This window comes from Myotis myotis, unplaced genomic scaffold (assembly GCF_014108235.1).
Source record: "Myotis myotis isolate mMyoMyo1 unplaced genomic scaffold, mMyoMyo1.p scaffold_m19_p_7, whole genome shotgun sequence".
NCBI lineage: Eukaryota > Metazoa > Chordata > Mammalia > Chiroptera > Vespertilionidae > Myotis > Myotis myotis.
In genome coordinates, this window is record NW_023416379.1 from 40199131 (window position 1) to 40203639 (window position 4509).

General features: G+C 44.5%; 1 pseudogene; it reads right to left on the bottom strand.

Annotated features, from left to right (window-relative positions):
• Positions 1-491: 491 nt before the first annotated feature.
• Positions 492-1801, bottom strand: LOC118660206 (annotated as a pseudogene).
• Positions 1802-4509: the final 2708 nt, after the last annotated feature.

Consider the following 4509-nt stretch of genomic DNA (forward strand, 5'->3'; position numbering starts at 1 on the left):
GCCCGGTTTCCTGAGCAAGTCTCAGTTTCCTCATCTGGTAATTAGGGCTAGTTATTCCCTCCCTCCTGCAGTGGTTGTAAGAGTTGCGTGAGAGAACACTAGCTCCGGATAAGCGTTCTGTGAACAGCAGCTGTTATTACATGCTAAGTTTTACACATCGCCTTTTCTTTACTGAAAGGATATCTCTTCCCAAAGACAGGAGGGGTGATGGGCGTGTTCGGTTTCCTTAGGGTTCTGACACACACCGTTCCTCCAAGCTGCTTGAGTGCCCTCTGAATTCCAGTCTGTGGAGCACAGCAGGCTTTGCTTGGCCTGGGAAGCCCTTGTTTTTCATGGCCTGGGAAGGAGCACAGGTCAAGATGGCAGCCGTGTGGTCTTGGGGCTGATCTGTCCAGTCATTGTGCCACTCCCATGGCTTCTCAAGAGGGCCAGCATTGTTTTTCTTTCTTCAAGAGAACAAATCCATGTTATTTATTTACTTTCCAATAAATCTAAATCCACGAGGGGTACTGCATTACACTGGTGCTGTGTCCACTGGCCTTCGCAAGAAGGTTGCTTTGGAATTTAGCACGAACCTTGTCACTGTTTCCATGAGCAAGAGTTACCTTCCCCAGGCAACTCTGGTTTTGTCTGGTTTGCCACCAGGAGTCACTGTGTTGTTCTTTGCTTTGTACACATAAGCACATCTCTTGCCCAAAGAGAGTTCAGTTTCATCTTGAGCACAAACACCTTCAATTTTAAGAAGAGCTGTGTGTTACCTCTGCTTCCAGAGACTCCACTTATAGCTGGCAAAAATGGCCTTGGCCCACAGCCTTCCAGACGTAATTGTCGTTATAGAAGCCCTGTCCCCAGCAAGCCTTCGGGGCTCCAAGATATGGAGAAAGGAAGGCAAAGCCCCCTATTTTCTTTTATCTATTTATTTTTAAAATTGTTGACACCATTACAGATGTCCCCCATGCGTCCCCCTTTGCCCACCTTCACCCAGCTCCCAACCATCTCCCCTTCTCCTGGCCTTCACCACACTGTTGTCCATGTCCATGCATTATACACATGCGCTTTTTGGCTAATCTCTTCACCTTCTTTTATCCAGTTCCCTCCCTCTCCTGAGATCTGTAGTCTGTTCCACTCTGTTTCTTACAATGGAAGGTCTGAAGCAATGATAGAACCTTTCTCAATGCCCCTTGAAAATATGATAGAAGTCATGGTCCTCTCCCACTCAAAAAATGCACATGCCTGCACAGTTTATACAGCCAATTCTCGCTATTTGTGGTGGTATGTCCCATAAAGTCCCTGGGAGCACCGAATTCTCAAATGCGGGACCATGGTCCCCGGGGCAAACACTGAGGTAGGTCCCTGTGAGCCTCTGGTCACAGCATTTTCACCAACGGGTCAACACATAACTTTGTGTTATGTGTGTTTCTGTTTCAAGACACCTCATTTAATATATATTGTTGGTTCGTTAACATTGAACTGACGGCCAACAGCACTGTCATTTATGCCCAAACAAATCTTATCTAACACGTGTATGTTTTCTGTGAGCCGTCACAGTCCTCTTGCACTTAGGAGCACCAGACAGCACTTAAGCGGTGTGCCTGGGGCCATTTCACACAGTGGAATCACTAAGAAGTACAAAGAGACAGATCGCATGGAATCAAATAGCCTGCGACAGTCACTTGTTTTCCATGCGAGAGCTGCAGAGCGTTGCCTCGCTCAACCTCAGCTGCGGGTGTGCGCATTGGATGACTCTCACTTGCCCTGCTCTGCACATGTGCGTGTCCACAAACGACTGCACAAGTGCCATGGGCATTGACTGTGGGATTACAGATAAATTGTAGCAAGTACATGAATCTGCAAAAACAGAATCTGCAAATAATGAGGACTGACTGCATGCGAAGCCCATGGAAGCCACTCCTCTGGGAGTTGGGCAGAGTGAAGTGTCTTATCTTTTGCAATCCTTTGGAACCTGTCTAAAATGGAGCAGATAAAACATCTTCCTGCAAAAGCATGGGTGTCCTTCACCACACCTTTTCATTCTTTTCTTCTTTAATATTTTATACCTCAGCAATTTAAAACGTAGGCATTTTGGGGGAAATAAGCCTCTTATTATAAAAACTATGAATATTTGGTGCTTTCTTACATGTACTATTACTGGCCTTAGCAGTCAAATGCTCATCTTTCTCAAAGGAGCCTGATTATAACTATTTGAAAGAATCTGCATATGAAGGAAGATTGGAAGGAAGCATGAGAAAAGAAAACAGTTGTTGGGGGTAGCAGAATGTGAAAACATTTTTCTTTCATAATGTGTTCTTCAGTGTTGGTGTTATGTGATCTCAGACATAAATAAACTTAAAAAAACAAACTTCAATTAAAACAACATGCCTAGGAGTAGAAAATGACCAAGGGAAATATATTTAGGCACAGGGACACATTGGCAAAAGAGATCGAGTGCTCCAACTTCACCATCATTTCTGTCCTGAGGGCTTTTCTGAGGGCCATGGTATTTCTCCCAACGATGGATTTTAACATCCTAAGCCCTCTCTGTGCTTTCCTTCGTGCTGACACATAATGCTAAGACAGAAAATGGAAAAGCAGTAGTCAAGATGTAAAGGGCACAGGTAACTAGCACATCATGAGGTATCTCTGGGAAACCGGAAACTCTGCAACATGTGGTTTTGTGAAAACTACTGAGGAGAAGGTCCGGAGAGAAATCGCCAACAGGAGTGCAGACAAGTGGCCTAAAATAATGCAGATTGGACCTAGGTGGAACCTACAGCATTTGAGGACAGAATCTGATGCAATTCATGGGCCCAAATGTCTTAGTAAGACCCCCCCTTGAAGACCATAGATATCAGCCAATCCAGGTTTTATTGGGAATACTGAATCCTTCTATATGTTAGGCTGGGCTATATATGGCAGATACCAAAAAATCAGACCCAATCCTTGCCCTCAAGTCCCAGTCTGCTTGGGAAGGCAGGAGTCAGTCATCAAAGAAGCCTCTGCTCTCGATGGCACACAGTGCTGAGCCATGTGGGTGCCAGACCGCGGTCTAGGCTCTTGGGACACACAGGTGAGGAAGAGAAAGTCCCTGTCTTCAGGTGCTCAGATTCCTGTGAGGGAGACAGACAATAAACAAGGAAACAAATAAGGACCACACCAGACAGAGATGACATGACGTGCTATGAAGAAAACAGATGGCAATGTGATAGGAGTGCTTGGCCTCTCTGGGGAGATAACATTTGAGCGCAGGATGAGAAAGTGAGCCAACTGTGCCAATACCTGGTGTGTGCGGCAGATCAGGAGCCTGGGCCAGAGGGAGAGAAAGACACCTGTAAGGAGGGAGTCCTGTAGGGGCTAGAGGACATGAAGTAATATGTGACTTGATTCTGTAGATCAGGGATGCAGACACTGCCACCTTGGCTCCCTTAGCAGACATTGTCTCCCACCAGGCCCAGGGGCAACCTCTCAAGCAGACACTACCAATCAACTGGAGTTGATGTGTGAGTTAAAGACTATTTGCCTCCTGTACTATAAACAATGGGGAGCCTTTTAAAGGTTTTGAGCAAGAGACTATCAAAATAGAAGGAGTGTTTTAAAGAGATTAATCTAACCATGGTGTTAATACATGAAATAACTTGACAACTTTACTCATTTTCATCAACCTCAAAAGCTAAGTATTATACATATAAGCATCACCAATGGACACAGACACTAGTTGGGGTAAGGGCATGTGCTGGGAGATGGGGTGACCAAGGAGAGGTCAATAGGGGGGAAAGGAGACATATGTAATACTGTATGTAATACTTTAACCAATAAAGAATTTTTTTTTTAAAAAGCTAGTTATTATTAACTTCTTTGAGCAGATAGAGAAAGAAGGTAAGTTATTCAGTTTTAAAGCCCTTGCTCATTTCACGGTGGAACACTGGTATTTTAAGTATAAGGCAATGGGAATTTGGATGGAAATATTGGACAGATGTGAAAAACATAAAGGAAAAATTAGTGGGAGCTGATGACTAATTGGAGATTAGAAGGAAGGCAAGGGTCGGGTCAAAGATAATAATCACGACAAATGAAAATAGGTCATGGTTGCAGAGAAAAAAGTCTAGAATGCTACCACCAGACTGTTAACGCTGTTACTTCTGAGGAGTAAGATGGAGAGTGGCAGTTGGGGGAGCACATTTTTATTTGTTACTTTATAAGCTTCTGCATTTTGTTTTGCAATAAGCATGTAATTTTGTAATTAAAAATAATTTTTTTTCCCCTCTTGGGTGACTGAGAGATGCCACTGACAGAATTCAGCAGATGCTAAGTTTGGGGTTAGGAACAAAGAGAATACATGCTGACAGGCATGTTGAGTGAGCGCTGGTGGGAGAGCCACGTGGCAACGGCTCACAGCGTTTAGTCCAAGTACAGACTCGGACCCATTTGTACTTCTAAGCTCTGACTCTTCATTTTGGGTTGCAGTCAGTCCAGACCATCATGTCTGCCACTAGTCTGTCCCTACTAGGCAGG